This window comes from Heterodontus francisci, chromosome 12 (assembly GCF_036365525.1).
Source record: "Heterodontus francisci isolate sHetFra1 chromosome 12, sHetFra1.hap1, whole genome shotgun sequence".
NCBI classification, from domain to species: Eukaryota; Metazoa; Chordata; class Chondrichthyes; order Heterodontiformes; family Heterodontidae; genus Heterodontus; species Heterodontus francisci.
The window spans coordinates 80,613,555-80,634,687 of NC_090382.1; the positions used below are offsets into that span (position 1 = coordinate 80,613,555).

The following is a 21,133-nucleotide window of genomic DNA, read 5'->3' on the forward strand; positions in this document are numbered from 1 at the left end:
GGCCTAACCAGCGTTTTATACAGATCCAGCATTACATCCCTGCTTTTGAATTCTACACCTCGGCCAATAACGGAAAGCATTCCATATGCCTTCTTCACCACTCTATCTGTCTATCCTGCCACCTTCAGGGACCTGTGGGCATACACTCCAAGATCTCTCACTTCTTCTACCCCTCTCAATATCCTCCCGTTTAGTGTGTATTCCCTCGCTTTATTTGCCCTCCCCAAATGCATTACTTCACACTTATCTGGATTGAATTCCATTTGCCACTTTTTCACCCACTCAACCAAACCATTGACATCATTCTGGAGTCCACACCTCAGTATCAACTACACAACCATTTTTTGTGTCATCAGCACATTTCCCAATCATGCCTCCCACATTTAAGTCCAAATCATTAATATATGCCACCAACAACAAGGGACCCAACACTGAGCCCTGTGGAATGCCACTGGAAACAGCTTTCCATTCACAAAAACATCCATCAACTACTACCCTTTGTTTCCTGACCCTGAGCCAATTCTGGATCCAACTTGCCACATCGCCCTGTATCCCATGGGCTTTCATTTTACTGACCAGTCTGCCACCTGGGACCTTGTCAAATGCCTTACTAAGGTCCATGTAGGCCACATCCACATCGCTACCCTCAACAATCCTTCTTGTTACTTCCTCAAAAAACTTAATTAAGTTAGTAAGACCATGACCTTCCCTTACCAAATCCATGCTGGCTATCCCTAATTAATCCGTGCCTTTCTAAGGGGCAGTTTATCCTGTCCCTCAGAATAGATTCTAACAATTTACCCACCACCGAGGTCAGACTGATCGGCACATAATTATTTGGCATATCCCTCGCTCCCTTTTTAAACAATGGTACAACATTCGCAGACCTCCAATCGTCTGGTAACTTTCCTGTATCTAGTGAGGATTTGAAGATGATCCTAAGAACATCCACTATTTCCTCCCTGGCTTCCTTTAACAATCTGGGGTACAATCCATCTGGCCCTGGCGATTTATCCACTTTCAAGGACGTCAGACCCTCTAGTACTTCCTCTCTGATTATGCTTATCATATCTAATATCTCATACTCTTCCTCTTTAACTACAATGTCTACATCAACCCTCTCCTTTGTGAAGACAGAGACAAAAAACTCATTAAGAACCCTTCCCACATCTTCTGCATCTACACATAAGTTCCGTTGTACGTCTCTGATAGGTCCTACCCTTTCCTTAGTTATCCTCTTGCTCTTAATGCGCTGATAAAACATCTTCGGGTTTTCCTTGATTTTACTTGTCAATCATTTTTCATGCCCTCTCTTTGCTTTTCTAATTTCCTTTTTTACTTCACCCCTACATTTTCTATACTCCTCTAGGCTTTCTAGATTAAGATTTTTTTGATCGTCATAAGCTTTCTTTTTCCGCTTTAACTTATCCTGTAAGCTTCTAGATAACCAAGGGGCTCCAAATTTGGCTGTACCACCCTTTAGCTTAGTGGGGACATGCCTACACTGTGCCTGTAGTATCTTGCTTTTGAATGCCTCCCATTGGTTTGTCACTGATTTTCCCTCAAGTAGCTGTATCCAGTCTATTTTCGTCGGGTCACCTCTCAGTTTCTTAAAATTCACCTTCCTCCAATTTAGAACTTATACTCCTGTTTTATCTTTGTCCTTTTCCATGATTATGCTAAAACTTATTATGGTCACTATCTCCAAAATGGTCACCCACTGTTACATCCTCCACTTGCCCAGCTTCATTACCGAAGACTAAATCTAGAATTGCACCCCCTCTTGTTGAGCTTGTTAACGCCCGCTGTCCGTTCGCAGACTGATGAGCATCTGGACCAGTTTGAACTGGCCTTGGGAGCCAAAGTTAACCACGGCAAGAGTGAGGCCATGTTCTTTGGGAACTGGGCTGACCGATCCTTTGTCCCCTTCACCGTTAGGTCAGATTACCTGAAGGTGCTAGGGATATGGTTTGGAAGGGCCAGGGCATGCACCAAAACCTGGAAGGAGCGAATAGCGAGGGTACACCATCAGCTGAGCATGTGGGAGCAGTGATCTCTCCCCATTGTGGGTAAGGACCTGGTCATCAGGTGTGAGGCGCTCATGTTGTTGCTGTACGTGGTGCAGGTCTGGCCCATACCCCACTCCTGCGCTATGGCGGTCACCCGAGCCATTTTCCGCTTCATCTGGGGATCCAAAATGGACCTGGTCCGGAGGAACACGATGCTCAAACCTCTGGATAAAAGCAGGAAAAATGTACCCAATGTCGCCCTATTCCTGATGACCACCTTCGTGTGCGGCTGCATGCGTAGATCCCCAGTACGCAAACTCCAAGTGTCACTACGTACTGAGGTTCTATATGTCCCCTGTATTGCGAAGGATGGGCCTGGTCACATTGCTGCGGAATGCTCCATCCAGTTGGACCGTGCTGTACCACCTATCCTTCGTGGAAAAGTTTTTGCGGAAAAACACCTTTGACCACCAATCCATCAGGCAGTGGTCTGCACAAAATGTCCTCAAGGCCCTACGGGAAAAGGAGATGGTGGATCCTGTCGGATGGTTCCCCGAGCAGACTGCCAAAGTCATTTGGCAGAATACCTCATCACCAGAACTTTCAAACAAGCACCAAGATGTAGCTTGGCTGGTGGTGAGAAGAGCCCTCCCCGTCAGACCCTTCCTGCACGCCCGGAGTCTCACCCCCTCCGCACAATGCCCTCGAGGTGGCTGTGGTGGGGAAGAGACAGTTGCCCACCTCCTTCTGGAGTGTGTCTTTGCAAAGCAGGTGTGGAAAGAGATGTAGTGGTTTTTGTCGAGGTTCATCGCAAGCAGCTCTGTAACACAGGAGTCTGTGCTCTACGGGCTGTTCCCAGGGACGCACACCGAGATAAACATCAACTGCTGCTGGAGGACTATCAATTCGGTGAAAGATGCCCTTTGGTCTGCTCAAAACTTGCTGGTCTTCCAGCGCAAAGAGTTGTCCACGACCAAATGTTGCAGACTGGCACATTCCAAGGTCCAGGACTACGTGCTGAGGGACACACTAAAGGTTGGGGCAGCCGCAGCAAAGACTCAATGGGGAAAGACCACTGTGTAAGGTACCTCCACCAAGGTGAACTGAGGGGCTGCATCCATGGAAAACCCCTCGAACTGTATCCAGAAAATATTTGTTTGCTGCAAAAATACATGGCAGTTAAAATGAAATGGAAGGGTTGTGAGGCAACTCACTCCTGTATTGAAGGGAACTGATCTCCTTTGCACTCTTTGTATTGTCGACTTGGTGCTGTTGTGAACTGTTTTGTAATGTATTTTTAACAGATTTTTACGAATAAAGTATATTTTGGAAATAAAAAAAATTGTTATGTGCTGGCTAAAAATGTTCTCTTGAATGCAGTTCAAGAATTTTGTCCCCTGTGTGCACTTCACTCTATTTGCATCCCAGTTGATATTGGGGTCGTTCAAATCCCCAACTATTACCGCCCCTATAGTTTTTGCACTCAGAAATTTGCCTACATATTTGTTCTTCTACCTCCCTCTTACTATTTGGGGGTCTATAATACACTCCCAGTAGTGTGTGCCCCTTTATTTCTGAGCTCCACCACATGGCCTCATTTGATGATTCATTTAGCATATCATTCCTCCTCAAGGCTGTTATTGATTTCTTAACTAATAATGCTATACCCCCCTCCTTTTTTATCTCCCTCTCTATCCTGCCTGAAAACTCGATAGACAGGAATGTTGAGCTGCCATTCTTGCCCCTCTCTGAGCCAAGTTTCCATTATAACAATGATATCGCGATGCCATGTGTCTATCTGTGCCCTCAGTTCATTGACTTTATTTACTATACACCTTGCATTTAAATAAATACCTTTTAACACTGCCAAATTCCTGTGCTGCACACTTTTTAACCTTTGCTTTTTATGTCTTTCAGAGTCACTCGCTTATTTTCAGTCTCCTGTTCCCTGCCCTGAAATTGTCCTATCTAACCCAGTCTTGTTCAGGTGTAGACCGTCCGGTTTGTACAGGTCCCATCTTCCCCAGAACCGGTCCCAATGCCCCAGAAATCTGAAGTCCTCCCTCCTGCACCATCTCTCCAGCCATTCATTCATCTGGTGTATTTTCCTAGTCCTATATTCACTAGCACATGACCTTGGGAGTAATCCGTAGATTACTACCTTTGAGGTCCTGCTTGCTAATCTCGCTCCTAACTCCCCAAACTCAGCCTGCAGGACCTCATCCATCTTTTTTCCTATATCGGTGGTACCAATGTGGACCATGACCTCTGGCTTTGCACCCTCCCCCTCCAGAATGTCCTGTAGCCACTCGGTGATATCTATGACCCTTGCACCAGGGAGGCAACATACCATCCTGAATCACGTCTGCGACCACAGAAAAGCCTATCTGTTCCCCTAACTATAGAATCCCTATCACTATTGCTCTCTTGTTCTTTCTCCTTCTTCCCTGCACAACTGAGCCACCCATGGTGCTCTGATCATGACTCTCGCTGCACTCTCCAGAGGAATCCTCTCTCCCATCGGTACTCAGAACTGAATACCGGTTAGAAAGTGGTATGCTCTCTGGGGACTCCTGCACTACCCACCTTGACATTCTTGTCAGTCTGACAGCCACCCAGTCCCTCTCTGCCTGTGTTCTCTTAAGCTACAGGGTGACTACCTCCTGAAACGTGCTATCCACTTAGTTCTCTGCCTCGTGGTTGCGCCACAGTGACTCCAGCTGCCAATCGAGTTCCGAAATCTAGAGCTCAAGCTTCTGCAGCCGGTGCCACTTGCTGCAAATGTGTTTATCAAGGACGCATGGTGCTTCCATGAGTTCCCACATACCACAGAAGGCACATTCCGTTTGGCCAACCTGCCCTGCCATTACTTAGCTTTGCAAACTAACTATTGCTAATGTTATAAGTGGAATAACTTACCAGTTACTTGCCAATCAGCTTCTTGCCTTGTACTGTGCTAAAAAGGCAGAAAAGAGACCAAGAGCACCTCTTTCCCCTAGTCAGTGAAATCCCTCACACACAACTCACAGCCTCACTCTGTCCAAACAGCAATATTCTAATTAGTAATTATTAATAAATTACCCTAATTAAAAAAAGCTGCACATTCTTCCTTTTCAGATAAGTCTAATTCCCTATTGAATGTTTCAATTGAACTTGCCTCCACCACAATCTCAGGCAGTGCATTCCAGACATTAACCACTCGCTGTGTGCAAAAGTTTTTCCTCATGTCGCTTTTGCTTCTCTTACCCATTACTTTAAATCTGAGCCCTCTTGTTCTCGATCCTTTCATGAGTGGGAACAGTTTCTCCCTATCTACTCTATCTAGACCCCTCATGATTTTGAATACCTCTATCAAATCACCTTTCAGCCTTCTCTTCTCCAAGGAAAACAGTCTCAACTTCTCCAATCTATCTTCATTACTCAAATTTCTCAACCCTGGAACCATTCTCATCAATCTTTTCAGTACTCTCTCCAATGTCCTCACGTCTTTCCTAAAGTACAGCACCCAGAGCTGGACGCGATACTCCAGCTGACCTAGACCTTGGTGTAAAGGGCACAATTTCAAAGCTCTGTCTGCCCTCTCAGGTAGATGGAAAAGATCCCATGACACTTTTTTGTGCCATCTTGCAGCAGAGCAAGTCACCTGCCTGAACTCTTGGAACAGAAAACAAACCTAAACAGAAAAAATCCAGAAGCACGAAATTTGGAAGGATTATGAACTATGAGGAGGATAGTGTAGAACTGCAAAACGATATAGACAAGTTGGTGGCATGGGCAGATAGGTGGCAGATGAAGTTCAATGCAAAGAAATGTGAAATGATTCATTTTGATAGGAAGAACATGGAGAAACAATATAAAATAAAGGGTACTATTCTAAAGGGGGTGCAAGAGCAGAGGGACCGAGGTGTATATCTGCATAAGTGTCTTATATAAGTTCAACATATTTCTTGGAAGGTGCGTGTCTCGGCAGGGTAGAGGAATGAAGGGATCTCAGAGTACAAACACACCAATCACTAAATGTTGCACCACAAGTTAACAAGGCCATAAGTAAAGAAAACCAAGCAGTAAGGTTTATTTCTAGAGGAACAGAATTGAAATGTGGGAAAGTTATGCTAAACTTGTATCGGACCTTGGTTAGACCACACTTAAGAATACTGCTTGCAGTTCTGGTCTCCGTATTATAAAAAGGTTTATAAGGCCTGTGCTCTCAGCACCTTACTGTATGGCTGTGAAACATGGGCAACTTACAGCTACCAGAAAAAGAAGCTCAATAATTTCCATCTTCACTGTCTGAAGCACATTATGGGGTATATCCTGGCAGGACAAAATCATGAATGCAGCAGTCCTGTCAAAGTCAGAGCTCCCAAGTGTGTTGGCGCTAACCAAACAGAGGTGGCTTCGGTGGATCAGACATGTCTGCAGGATGGAAGACAGTCGCATACCAAAGGATCTTCTGTATGGTGAGGTAGCCGGGGTCAGAAGACCAGTGGGGTGCCCAAAGCTCTGCTTCAAGGATGCTTGCAAGCTTGACATGAAGGCCCTAAATGTCAACTATCGCACCTGGGAATCACTAGCTGGTGAAAGAGGGAAATGGCTACACATCCTGTGGACTAGTGTGAACTACCACGACAATCAGTTGCTGCAGCAGCTTGGCAACAGGCGCTAATGTCAAAAACAACAACTCACAGCTTCACTTGGCAGCTTCACATGTCGCACTTGAGGCAGAATGTGCATCTCAAGGATTAGCCTTCACAGCCATCAGCAAAGGTGCACCAAGAGAAGACATCCCATCTAAATGGATTGCTGCATGTCCATCATCTTTCATAGATGGAAGGATGCCAATAGAGGCATTGGAGAAGGAGCAGAGAAGATTTATAAGGAATAAAAGCAAGAAATGCTGGAAATACTCAGCAGGTCTGGCAGCATCTGTGGAGAGAGAAGCACAGTTAACGTTTCAGGTCAGTGACCCTTCATCAATACTACGATTTATAAGGATAATATGTATCAGGATGTAAATATACATTGTAAATATGACCTGTAATTGCAAATGTAGTGTAGCACTTCATGCACTGTATTGAAAGAAACTGATCTGTATTGCACTTTATGTAATGACAAATTTGAACTGTTATGTAATGCACTTTACAAATTATAAAGTATATTTTTGGAAAAAATGAACAGGCTGGATCTCTTGAAAAAAGGCTGAGGGGTGACCTAGTCTTCACAATTATGAAAATTTTGGTGGAATGGATGCAGAACGTTTCCACTTGTGGGGAATAGCATAATACATGGCCGTCACCAAGAAATCCAACAGGGAATTCAGGAGAAACATCTTTACCCAAAGAGTGGTGAGAACGTGAAACCCGCTCCAAAGGGAGTGATTGAAGCGAATAGTAGATACATTTAACTAGTAGCTGGATAAGCATATGAGGGAGAAGGGATTAGAGGGTTACGCTAATTTCGACGCGGAAAGATCGGAGGAGACTCCAGTGGAATATAAACGTTAGCAAGTAGTGCTTGAGCCGAATTGCCTGTTTACATGTCATGGATCCTATTCATCCTGTACAGTTACCTGGCACTTCATCGGTTTAAAACTCAGGATAGGCTCCACCTCTCTCCCCCTGTGTGCGCAGGCGCCGCCTCTCTCCCCGTATGCGCAGGCGCTCCTCACTGACCGCCTGTTATCCTGCGCATGTGCAGTAGTTTTCTTGGCCCGTCTCTGCTGCTCAGTGTTGTTCGCTTGGAGATTGCCGTTTGCTGAGACATCCAGGTGGTGTGTGCTCTTTAGCGGTATGTATGGGCTTATAATATTTGCGAAAGGCCGAAACAACATATATAATATATTCAGGGATGGTGGGAGGAGCTTGCCTTACTCTGGAGGTTGCTAAGCGGATTTTTATTTTAAAGGCCGGGGCCATGAGTAAGTAGATGGCATCGTGTCTGCCTGTTCTTATTCGCTGTTGCTATAACCTTTCCATCTATCTTGAGATTCAATCCATGGAAGAGGAGAGCTGGTTAAAGGTATTAATTTCTGGAGTAGGATCAATGTTCGGCTCGGTAGAGATATTGTGTGACCTTTAAGAGCATGGAAGGTTGGGACGCTGACCTCAGTTACATGTCTCTTGGCCAAAGGCTTTGTAACATTGTAAGTGTTTTTAAGTAGTGTCGCATTTGCGCGTACACCTCCTTCCTGCTGTTTTCATAAAATCTACCCTTGAGTTTAACGATTTGCAATTTCTTTTATCATGAGTTCTACTTGTAAATATCCTCGAACCTGTTGGTTTATACCTGTTGGTGTATTGAGCCATTCAGCTTATTTTGCAACATGTAAAAGAAAAGTCATGCCAGCTTGGAATGGGCAAGTAGCTCCTCAGTGTGATAGGCATAGGGTGATATTTGCAAATCTCCATGTCGGAATCTCAGATTGAAACTTTGAGATTAAGATATTGTACAAAAGCTGTAAAAATGTTGTTCATGAATAACACTCACCTTGAAAGCCAAAGATTTTCACATCTACGTATATTCTAATATGGATGATGAGTCCTAAGACTGCTCAGTACAAATAGTAAGCTATTATTTGGTATTTTTATGTCAACAATTTGTGATAAAGGTCTCCAGTTGCCATCACCTAAACATTTCAATTTGAATTTATTCCTGTATTATAAATATGAGGAATGCTGCTAAGTGCAGCATTCATAATATCATTGGACATGACCTTTGTGGTTTTGTGTCATGGGGGGGCGGTTTTGTAGGTGCCTTTAACCTGCAATTTTGAAATACAGGCTGTTAAAGAGTGGAAAATATCAAGCATCTATATCGAAGCACATGTCTTTTTTATGTTTTAGGCTTGTTTAACAAATCAGATTTTTTTAATTTGGAAAGTGCAGTGTTGAGGTCATAGATTTATACAGCACAGAAACAGGCCTTTCAGCCCATCGTGTCCGTGCCGGCCATCAAGCACCTAACTATTCTAATCCCATTTTCCAGCACTTGTCCCGTAGCCTTGTATGCTATGGCGTTTCAAGTGCTCATCTAAATACTTCTTAAATGTTGTGAGGGTTCCTGCCTCTACCATCTCTTCAGGCAATGTGTTCCAGAGGTATTCTATGTTGTGTTTTTTCTAAACGCTGAGATAAGCGTTGATGGTTCAGTTGGGCTGTAAATCAGTAAACTATGATAAAATCTTTATTCATGAAAGCATTCAAATATTAGTGAGTTTTCTGTACTTGTGTCCTCCATTGCATCTGCTTCCTTGAAGTAAAACTGCATTAAGACATTGCAACGTTACTTAAAATTTTTAGAATTTTGTATGGAGGTGCTCCACAGAGGAAGTTAATGTCATTGTGAGCTGGCATTATGAGCCACATCTAAATCAGTAGATGATATGAGTGATCAGATTATTTCATGTTGCAACTAACCAAGTTGCAACATTAGTTTATTTTTCATTCTCTGGTGGGTGTCATTGGGTAGGCTGGCTTGCATTGCCCATCCCTAGCTGTCTTGAGAAGGTTTTGATGGACCTTTTTGAATCACTGATGTGGTTTCATTCAACTGAGTGACTTGCTTAACCACTTTGAGGGCAGCTAAGAGTCAATCACATTGGTGTGGGATTGGAGCCACATAGAACAGCCAGACCAGGTAAGAACAGGTTTCCTTCCCAATAGGACCTTACTGAACCAGTTAGGAACATGGGAAGATAGGAGCAGGAGTAGGCAATTCGGCCCCTTGAGCCTGCTCCGCCATTCAGCTAGATCATGGCTGATCCTTTACCTCAATGCCATTTTCCCACAGTATCCTCCATATCCTTTGATACCTTTAATATCTAGAAATCTATTTATCTCTGACTTGAATATACTCAATGTCTGAGCCTCCACAGACCTCTAGGGTACAGAATTCCAAAGATTCACCACCCTCTGAGCGAAGAAATTCCTTATCATCTCTGTCCTAAATGGCCTACCTCATATTGTGAGACTGTGCCCCTTGGTTCTAGACCGCACCCCCCGCCCCCAAGCCAGGGGAAACATCCTTCCTGTAGGCTTTTACTACAAATCAATAGTGACATGATCACTTTTACTAATACCAGCTTTTTAGTTCCATGTTTTTAATAAAAAACTGAAAGCGTATTCTCAAACCGCTGTGGTGGTATTTCAACTCAGGATTAGTCCAGGACCTTAGACTGCTAGTTCAGTAACATAATCACTATGCTACCATACCCAAATATGTTACTGTACTAGTAATTTCATGATTTAAAAAAAACTTAATGCACATGCATCTTGGCAGCTTTTCTTAAAAAAAAAGTATTTCTTGCATCTGGATTTTCTCTGTTTAGGTTTATTTTCTTTCTACTGCATGCCAACCATGAGTTCAGGTAGGTGACTTGCTCTGAGGCCTATGTCAGTATAGCTGTGCTGCAAGATGGTGCAAAAAAGTGTCATGAGATCTTTTCTGGCTACTTGAGAGGGCAGACAGAGCCTCGATTTTAATGAAAGGTGGCACGTTGAACAGTGCAGCTCACCTCAGTACTGCACTGAAGTGTCAGTTTTGATGATGTGTTCAAATCTCTGGACTCCACTCTGGCAAAAGAGCTACCACTATGCCAAAGCTGACAATATTAGCTGTAGAATAATACAGATATAATGGAGTTATTCTGTAGTTCTAAAATAATTAAGAGCTGATGGATACTGGTGGAACTTCAGACCATCATATTAGCTATCATATTAATTTGTTTCAAGTCATGTGATTGTATGTATGAAATCTGGTGTTGCTAGGATATACAGTACTTGTTTGTTTTAATTGCTGTGCAAGTTTGAATATAGATAGGATGACGAGCTAATAAATTAAATGAGAAAATCATACTCCACCCAAAAGCTCCAACTAATCAGGTGAAAGGAACAAGCATTTCAGAATTCTCAGCAGGCATTGTCAAAAAATAACTGCTGCAAGTTATCAAGTACAGTGTAATGATGAACACAAGATGAAAGGAGCTGATCAAACTAATGCAAGAAAGAAAAATAATCAGAAAAATCCACTCAATTTTTAATGTGACTGAAAGTTTACCAGTCTCTTCAGTCCTGGTGCACCTTCATAGAAAGTGTTGTCTTGCCAATAGTAAAAACTCTAGTGGCATTAGGAAAGGGAGAATCTAGTGCTAGATCAGGTGAGAAAAACTATCACATTGATTAGGACAGGTCTCAGTGTTTCAGACCAATGCAGCAGGTATGAGACATGAGATTGTATAAGGGTATAAAGGATTGTATAAAGGGAGAACACTTGATGAACCTAATGGCCACTTAGAGTGGCAGAGTTACAGAGTTAAAGATCACTAATCTGTCATCCTGGCCAGAAATAAAAATGAGAATTCAGAGATTGAAGCAAATGGTAAATGGCTTGTTGCACAACCCACCAATGCAAATCTCGTGACTGACAGAAATCAATTTCACATCCCAAAAAAAGATTAAAGCCAGTTTGCTATTTGTATTACATTTGTCGTCATTATGCTCCGAAGATGTTGATTGAACAGCTATGTGAGAGCTCTTGATATTCTATCAATGTCTATTTTCTACTGGGAAGGATGACTCTATTATGCTGTATAATGAGTGTACACTGTCATAACTGGATAAATCTAGTTGATGTTGCTAGTTTGCTAATCTGCGCCTGGAGCAGTAAGTTTCTCGGCCTTTTGGCTAAGATCAAGTGTAGTATCTGTTCTTATCAGTGCTTATTTGATTGAGAAGAGACCATGATCATTGCCTTTTGATCCTGGGGAAGCTTTGAGTAAAATGGCTATAACCAATTTTCGAGCTTCGGGCCAGGGAGTGCGCAACACCGTTCGGGTGGTCGTGAAGGACAAGGAAGGAGGTGCACCGGTCGATCGCACCTTCTTCATCAAGAAAATTCTCTTCGATTGCTGCGGATTTCAAGCGACGGACGTCTTCTGCCTGCAGGATTTCCCCAGCAGTGGATACTTTGACGTGACATTCCGGAACATGGCGGGATGCATCAAGTTCCTGAAGGTGTTCAAGGAGAAAGGGGACCGGGCGCCACTGTCGATCCTCACAGCGGAGCCGCTCTTCACGCTTCCGTCACAACGGGACCGGGTGGTGACGATTCACCTCTACAACCCCCATGTTCCGGTGGTGGATGTACTCACCTTTCTCGCCAGGTACGTCGAGGTGGCCGGCAGCAGCACTGATGTCAAGGACCCCTTTGGGATTTGGACCAGCAAGCGGCAGGTCAAGGTGACCTTGAAGGTCGATCCCAGTGGAGCCATCATCCACCCTCCCTCCAGCTTTGCTATCGGGGGAAGTCGAGGCTTCTTGGTCTACGCTGGGCAGCCCAGAGTTTGCCGCACTTGTGGCAAATCTGGTCACATGGCAGCCAACTGCAGCACGGTTGTTTGCAAGAACTGCAAGGAGGAAGGCCATCAGACCAAGGACTGTAAGCAGATTAAGTGTTGCAACTTGTGCGGTGCGGCAGGCCATCTCTACAAAACCTGCCCCAAACGCTGCCTCAGTTATGCTCAGGCGGCAAGGCCCAAGGAAAGGCTGGGAGAAGGTTTGACGAAGGCGTCCGGTGTTCGAAAGGAGACCAGCAACCTTCTCCGCAGTGAGGAACTTCAACCTGAGAAGGAGAAGGAAGGGGAGGCAGTGGAAACCAGCGACCCAGCACCTACCCAGCGCCTGGAAACCCCTCCTCCACAGACAGAATCAATGGAGGAGGAGGCAGCAGATGGACAAACAGGTCAGTGGCAAGTGGTCCAGAGGAAAACCACAAGGAAAAAACACCCCAAAGCAGAACAGGCCAACACCCAAACCAGTGGCAAGAGGAGGCTATCTTCTGAATCAGACTGCAACAACAACTCTTCACTGGACGGGGGAATGCTGGAATGACAGCCCCTTCAAAAGAGGCGGCAGAACTCCGAGATGGATGATAAAGCATCCCAGCCCCCGGGCACTGGAAACTGTGATGGGCCCGGCGTGCCCCAACCCCAATGCGCCACACGTAATGACGTGGCCAACGCATCTCAGCTCCGGGACACCGGGAGCAAAGACACGTCTGGCACACCTGAGCTCCGGGAAGCCGGGAGCAGTGATGTTTTCGAGGAGGAACAGATGGAAGCAGCTGAGGACAACCCAATCCCCTCTGCCTACAAGACCCCCCCCCGATGTCGCCCGAGCGGAACAAACACTGCATGAAAAAGCAGGAGGGGTTTCTGAGCCCAACCAACGTGAAACTGCTTGCGCACACGATGGGTATGCAGGAACATCCCGAAGGACTGGGACTAGCAAGGACAAATGGTATGGGAAGCAACAGATAACTTTAAAAAATGGGTGTAAGAATTGCTTCCATTAATGTGCGTAGCATTAAATCTACTACGCGATGTGTTTCAACCTTGGATTACCTTGCCAAGGTCAAAGCTGACCTACTGTTTCTGCAGGAGTGTGGAATATCACACCTCAGCACCTACAGGCAGTGGTTGCAATGGTGGTCCCACGGGCCATCGATCTGGTTGGGGGGTAATGATTGCCGTTCCTCCGGCCTGGGTATTCTGCTGCGGGGAGGTAACTTCACCATCTCCGAAGTTAAGGAGGTGGTGGGCGGTCGCCTCCTCGTAGCAGACGTGATGTACAACAACGCTCCGCTCCGGTTGATCAACGTGCACAACGCAGCGAGCGGCTGACCGTCTTCCAGCAGCTCCCACTGCTGCTGGCGACGTCCAGGCCGGTCATCCTAGGCGGTGACTTCAACTGCATCATCGATGCGGCTGGACAATCCGGCAGTGACGACAGCAAACTGGACGCTACGTCCAGATTCCTAATGGAAACCGTTAAAGATGCCAAACTGCACGATGTCTTCAGCAAACCTGCAGACGGAGCGCAGCGCAGATACACATGGTCAAGATCGGGTGGGTCTGCCCGTTCCAGGATTGACTTCCTGTTTGTGTCCCGTGCTGTCACGGTTGGATCCACCGACGTCAAGCTGGTGTTCTTCTCCGACCACTGCCTCTTACTGGCTGACTGTCACTTACAGGACGACCAGCGGGTTGGCAGAGGGATGTGGAAGCTCAATGCTACACTGCTGACCCCAGAGAACGTTGAGGAACTCAAAAGGGATTACAAAGGTTGGAGGACCGTGAAACCCCTCTTTGAGTCTCCAGTTCACTGGTGGGAAGCGATCAAGGAGAGCATCAAGAGGTTCTTCGTCCACAAAGGTGTTCAGAGGGCGAGAGAGAGACAGAGGGAAATGTCCCGACTCCAGAAAATTATGCAAAATCTACTCCGGTTGCAGTCAATGGGGGTCGAGGTCAAAGAGGACCTCCAAGAGGTGAAGAGCCAGCAGGCCTCGCTCTTTGCCAAGGAGGCCTCCAAGATCATCATCCGGTCCAGAGTCCGCTCCATCGAGCAGGATGAGACGTGCTCGCGTTACTTCTTCCAAAAAGTACACAGAGAGAGCTCTGTTATCAGCAGCCTGAAGGAAGAAGATGGCTCGGTAACATCTTCGCAGTCCGACATACTAAGGATCAGCAAATCCTTTTATGCTGGGCTGTATGACGCGAAGCCCACAGACAGCAGAGCCTCCCAGTCCTTCCTGTCATCTATCACAGAGGTCTTAGATGACAGCAGGAGGGAGAGATTGGACAAGCCGCTAACTCTGGACGAGCTGACAAAGGCCGTCGAGTCCTTCGAGACGAGTAAAACTCCCGGGAGCGATGGCTTACCGGTCGAGTTGTACTCTGCCCTGTGGGACTAGGTCGGCCCGGACCTGCAGGAAGTATACGAGAGTATGCTCCTGGCCGGCAGCATGGCAGAATCCATGAGGAAAGGCATCATCACCCTCATTTACAAGCAGAAGGGGGAGAGGGCAGAAATCAGAAATTGGCGGCCCATCTCACTGCTTAATGTTGACTATAAGATTCTGTCCAAAGTCATAGCCAGTCGAGTCAAATCTGCTCTGGAGTTGGTGATTCACCCCGATCAGACCTGCACTGTACCCGGCAGGAAGATCTCCGATAGTCTCGCGCTACTCAGGGATACGATCGCCTACGTACGGGACAGGAGGGTGGACACCTGCCTCATCAGCCTGGACCAGGAGAAGGCTTTTGACAGGATATCGCACACCTACATGATGGACGTGCTTTCCAAAATGGGGTTTGGGGAGGTAATCTGCAATTGGATCCAACTGCTCTACACAAACATCAGTAGCGCAGTCTCAATCAACGGGTGGGAATCGGAAAGTTTCCCGATCAAATCTGGAGTCAGACAGGGCTGTCCTCTCTCCCCAGTCTTGTTTGTTTGCTGTATTGAACCCTTTGCTGAGTCTATTAGGAGGGATGCGAGCATAAGAGGGGTGACAATCCCAGGCAGCGGAGGCACTCAGGTTAAAACCTCCCTTGTACATGGATGACGTCGCCGTCTTCTGCTCGGATCCGCTGTCCGTGCGCAGACTGATGAGCATCTGCGACCAGTTCGAACTGACCTCGGGAGCCAAAGTTAACCACGGCAAGAGCGAGGCCATGTTCTTTGGGAACTGGGCTGACCGATCCTTTGTCCCCTTCACCGTCAGGTCAGATTACCTGAAGGTGCTGGGGATATGGTTTGGAAGGGCCGGGGCATGCACCAAAACATGGGAGGAGCGAGTAGCCAAGGTACGACAAACGTTGGGCATGTGGGAGCAGCGATCTCTCTCCATTGTGGGTAAGAACCTGGTCATCAGGTGCGAGGCGCTCACGTTGTTGCTCGACATGGCGCAGGTCTGGCCCATACCCCACTCCTGCGCCGTGGCAGTCACCCGAGCCATTTTCTGCTTCATCTGGGGATCTAAAATGGACCAGGTCGGGAGGGACACGATGTTCAAATCTCTGGACAAGGGCGGGAAAAATGTACCCAACATGGCCCTCATCCTGATGACCACCTTCGTGTGCGGCTGCATCAAGCTGTGTGTAGATCTCCAGTACGCAAACTCCAAGTGTCACTACGTGCTGAGGTTCTATCTGTCCCCGGTGTTGCGAAGGATGGGCCTGGGCACATGGCCGCGGAACGCTCCATGCAGTTGGGCCGTGCCGTACCACCTATCCTTCGTGGAGCAGTTTCTGCGGGAAAACACCTTTGACCACCGGTCCATCAGGCAGTGGTCTGCACGGAATGTCCTCAAGGCCCTACGGGAAAAGGAGACGGTGGATCCTGTCGGATGGTTCCCTGAGCAGACCGTCGAAGTCATTTGGCGGAATGCCTCATCACCAGAACTTTCAAACAAGCACCAAGACGTAGCTTGGCGGGTGGTGAGAAGGGCCCTCCCCGTCAGATCCTTCCTGCACACCCGAAGTCTCGCCCCCTCCACACAATGCCCCCGCGGTGGCTGTGGTGGGGAAGAGACGGTCGCCCACCTCCTCCTGGAATGTGTCTTTGCAAAGCAGGTGTGGAAAGAGATGCAGTGGTTTTTGTCGAGGTTCATCCCAAGCAGCTCTGTAATACAGGAGTCTGTGCTCTACGGGCTGTTCCCAGGGACGCACACCGAGACAAACATCAACTGCTGCTGGAGGACTATCAATTCGGTGAAAGACGCCCTTTGGTCTGACCGGAACTTGCTGGTCTTCCAGCGCAAAGAGTTGTCCACCACCGAATGTTGCAGACTGGCACATTCCAAGGTCCAGGACTACGTGCTGAGGGACGCACTAAAGCTTGGGGCAGCCGCAGCAAAGGCTCAATGTGGAAAGACCACAGTGTAAAGTCCCCCCACCAAGCTGAATTGAGGGGCTGGATCCATGGGAAACCCCTCGAACTGTATCGTTAATATTTTCAATTGCTGTAAATGTAAAACTGTAATTGGCATGACAATTGTGAAACGGAAGGGTTGTGAAGAAACTCATGACAGTATTGAAGGAAACTGATCTCCCTTGCAATGTTTGTATTTTTTGGTGCTGTTTTGAAACTGTTTGGCAATGTAATTTTTAGATTTTTATGAATAAAGTATATTTTGGAAAAAAAAAAGTAAGTTTCAAATACTGGTTACTAGGACAGTTTATTTTACATTGGGCTTGTAGTGCTTTAGTCAAATATTTCAACATTTAAAAAAACTTCTTGCATGAGTTTGTTTCCACTCAAGAGCAGCATGGAAAACTCACAGCTTTTGTTAATGGTGCTTTCCTCCAGCTCTGTTAAGCTAATTCTACAGGCTGTTAACAAAAGCAGTTTGTATTTCTATAGCCTGCTTCCAGAGCTGTCTCCAGACGCCTTACAGAGTAGATAGCAAGCTGGAGGGGAAGCAAGGTTAGGGCACATGAATAAAATTGCTGAACAGTGTGGTTTGTGGAAGACGTCTGATGGCAAGGACAAAGATGACAATGTGGAAATGCTGGAGGAAAGAAGGCACACAAAATCACAAGAAATAGGAGCAGAAGTAGACCCTATGGCCCATCAAGCCTGCTCCGCCATTCAGTGCAATCATGGCTGATCTTGGGCTTCATTTCCACTTTCTCGCCCGCATATCTCTCCCCATATCCCTTGATTCCCTGTGAGACCAAAAATCTATCTATCCCAGCCTTGCATTTATTCAATGATGGAGCATCCACAACTCTCTGGCGTAGAGAATTCCAAAGATTCACAACCTTTTCAGTGTAGTAATTTCTCCTCATCTCAGTCCTGAATGATTGGCCCTGAGACTGTGACCCCGCGTTCTAGATTCCCCGACCAGAGGAAACAATCTCTCAGCTTCTACCCTATCAACCCCTTTCAGAATCTTGTATATTTCAATTAGATCGCCTCTCATTCTTCTAAACTCCAGAGAATATAGGCCCAATTTACTCAGCCCCTCATCATAGCACAACCTCCTCATCCCAGGGACCAGTTTAGTAAATCTTGGTTGCACTGCCTCCGGTGAAAGTATATCCTTTCTTCAATGTGGAGACCAAAACTGCACACAGTATTCCAGGTGTGATCTCACCAAAGCCCTGTACAAATTTCGTAAGACTTCTTTATTCCTGTACTCTAATCCCTTTGCAGTAAAGGCCAACATGCCATTTACCTTCCTAATAGCCTGCTGCACCTGCATGTTAAATTTGTACGTTCCTTGTACGAGTACCCCCAGGCTCTCTTGAACATCAACACTTATCAGTTTCACACTTTTTTAAAAAAAAAAGGTTCTGCTTTTCTATTTTTACGACCAAAGTGCATAACTTGACACTTACTTACTTTATACTCCATTTGCCATCTTATTGCCCACTCACTTAACCTGTCTTTATCTCTTTGCGGCCTCTCTATGTCCTGCCCGCAGCTTACCTTTCCATCAAGCTTTGTATCATCAGAAAACCTAGATCCATTATTACCTGTCTCTTCATCCAAGTCATTAATACAGAGTGTAAATAGCTGAGGCCCCAGCACTGATCCTGTTGGCACCCCACTATTCACTGCCTGCCAACTTGAAAATGCTCTATTTATCCCCACTCTCTGCTTCCTGTCTGTTAACCAATCCTCTATCCATGCTAATATATTACCCCAACACCATGAGCCCTTATCTTGCCTATTAATCTTTTATGTGACTCCTTATTGAGTGCTTTTTGAAAATCCAGGTATACCGCATCTACTTGTTCCCCTTTATCTACCCTACTAGTTACATCCTCAAAAAATTCTAAGAAATTTGTCATACGGGATTTCCCTTTAGTAAAACCATACTGACTTGGGCTTTTCGAAGTGCATTGTGAAGACTTCTTTCTTAATAGTTTCCAGCATCTTCCCAACGACTGGTCCACATGAATGGCGCTCAGTGGCAAACGAACCTGTCACTGATGAGAAACGGAGGAGTCATTTGGTGTCAGATGAGTGGTGAGTCTCTGCAGGAATGTACCAGTGGAGGAGATAACTGATGTTGGATGGAGCAAAGCCATGGATGGATTTGAAGGCAAGAATGAAAACCTTGGTCAATTGGATGGGGCACAAGATTCAATGGAACTTGGTAAAGAAATGGGTGATGGGGTTTTGGACTTTGATGTGGATGAGAATGAGCTGTCATTTTGGATTTGGTTGAGTTGTAATTTGTGGAGACAAGTGAGACGGGGAAAAGAATGTCAGCGAAATTGAGCCATAAGCTAAAAGAAGTAGTAATGGTTTCTACAGAAGGAGGAGAGGTAGGGACAGATGCACGTGATACAGAGGGAAAAGAAAGTGGCTTTGATGGATCAAATGTGGGGAAGGAAGAGAAATTCAGGGACAAGGAGCACATTGAGGTTCTGCATTTCTGGACTTGAGTCCAATAGCACTTCATTGACTGAAACACTTTGGCACGTCCTGAGATTGTGAAAAGTGCTATATAATCTTCATTCATAGATTAATGCAAAGCAGAGGGTGCTTGAAATGTTGTCATCGAGAAGTTCATAATCATTATGGCACAGAAGGAGTCCATGGAGTCCATGCTGTCTCGCTGTAGAGCATCCAGTCAGTCCCATTTCTCCACTCTATCCCTGTAGCCCAACAAGTTTATTTTCCTCATGTTTCTATGCAGTTTCCTTTTGAAATCATTGATCATCTCTGTTTCTACTACCCTCACAGGCAGCGAGTTCCAGATTATTACTACTCGCTGTGTAAAAAAAAAAAAAAAAAATTCTTCCTCACATCCCCCTGTATCTCTTGCCCAAAACTTTAAATGTGTTCCCTCGTCCTTGTATCATCAGCTAATGGGCACAGGTTTTTGTCTACTTTATCTAAAGCTGTCATAATCTTGTACACCTTTGACAAGTCTACCCTCAATCCCAACTTCTCCAATCTAACCTTGTAGCTAAATTGCCTTAACACTGGAACCATTCTGGTAAATTTCCTCTGCACCCTCTCGAAGACCTTCACGTCCTTTCTGAAATGCGGTGACCAAAACTGGATGCAGTACGCAAGTTGTGGCCTAACCAGAGCTTTATAAAGGTTCAGCATAACTTCACTACTCTTTTAATACTTCTGTTTATGAAGATCAAGGTTCCATATTTTCAATATGTCCTGTCACCTTCAAAGATCTATATGCACAGGAATCCCCAGGTCCTTTTGTCCCAGCACACTCTCTAGAACTATGCCATTCAGTCTATATTGCCCCTCCCTATCCTTCTGCCAAAATGTACCACCCCACACTTTTCTGTATTAAATTCCATCTGCCACCTCTCTGTGTATTCTACCAACCTTTATGTCCTGTTAGTCATTTGGTTTCATCCTCACTGTTTGCCACACCTCCAAGTTTAGTATCTTCAACAGATTTTGAAATTTTACTCTCTATTCCAAAATTCAAGTCATTTATTAAGCAGTGGTCCCAGCACTGACCGTTGGGGAACACCCCTGTCTACCATTCTCCAGTCTGAAAAACAACCATTTACCACGACTCGCTGTTTTCTGTTCTTAAGCCAGTCTTTTATTCAGGCTGACACTGACACCTATTCCGTGAGCCTCAATTTTGTTCACCAACCTTTTATGTGGTGCTTTGTCGAATGCTTTCTTAAAATCCATATAGAAAACAATCACTGCATTCCTTTCATCAGTCTTCTCTGTTAGTTCATTAAAAAATTCAATTAGATTTGTCAAAGACAAACTGCCGTTTACAAATCCATGTTGGCTCTCCTTAATTAACTCAAACCTCCAACTGCCTTTTTTTTTCCTGATTGTTTCTAAAACTTTACCCACCAATGGTGTTAAACTGACTGACTTGTAGTTATGAGAAATGTCCTTGCACTGTTTTTCGGAAGTGGAAGCAGCATGCAATAGACAGATTCCACAACCAACGGATCAGATCTGAGCTCTGCAGTCCTGCCACTTCCATTCGTGAATGGTGGTGCACAATTTAACAACTGACAGGAGGAGGAGGCTCCACAAATATTCCCATCCTCAACGATGGGAGAGCCTAGCTTATTAGTGCAAAAGATAAGGCTGAATTATTTGCATCCATCTTCAGCCAGTAGTGCCGAGTGGATGATCCATTTTGGCCTCCTCCTGAGGTCCCCAGCATCACAGATGCCAGTCTTCAGCCAATCTGATTCACTCTACGTGATATCAAGGAACAGCTGAAGGCACTGGATACTGCAAAGGCTATGGGCCCTGGCAACAGTACTGAAGACCAATGCTTCAGAGCTAGCTGTGTCCCTAGCCAAGCTGTTGCAGTACAGC

General features: G+C 45.7%; 1 protein-coding gene and 1 pseudogene across 1 annotated transcript in view; both read left to right on the forward strand.

The window, feature by feature from the left end:
• The first annotated feature begins 7,692 nt into the window (after window positions 1-7,692).
• LOC137375958 (non-selective voltage-gated ion channel VDAC1-like) overlaps window positions 7,693-21,133 on the forward strand; it is a 63,428-nt gene continuing 49,987 nt past the window's right edge. Inside the window, exon 1 of the mRNA XM_068043745.1 lies at window positions 7,693-7,796. The gene's annotated coding sequence lies outside the window, so the exon portion shown is untranslated. The remainder of the gene's footprint in view (window positions 7,797-21,133) is intronic.
• LOC137376095 (U2 spliceosomal RNA) lies at window positions 11,670-11,778 on the forward strand (annotated as a pseudogene).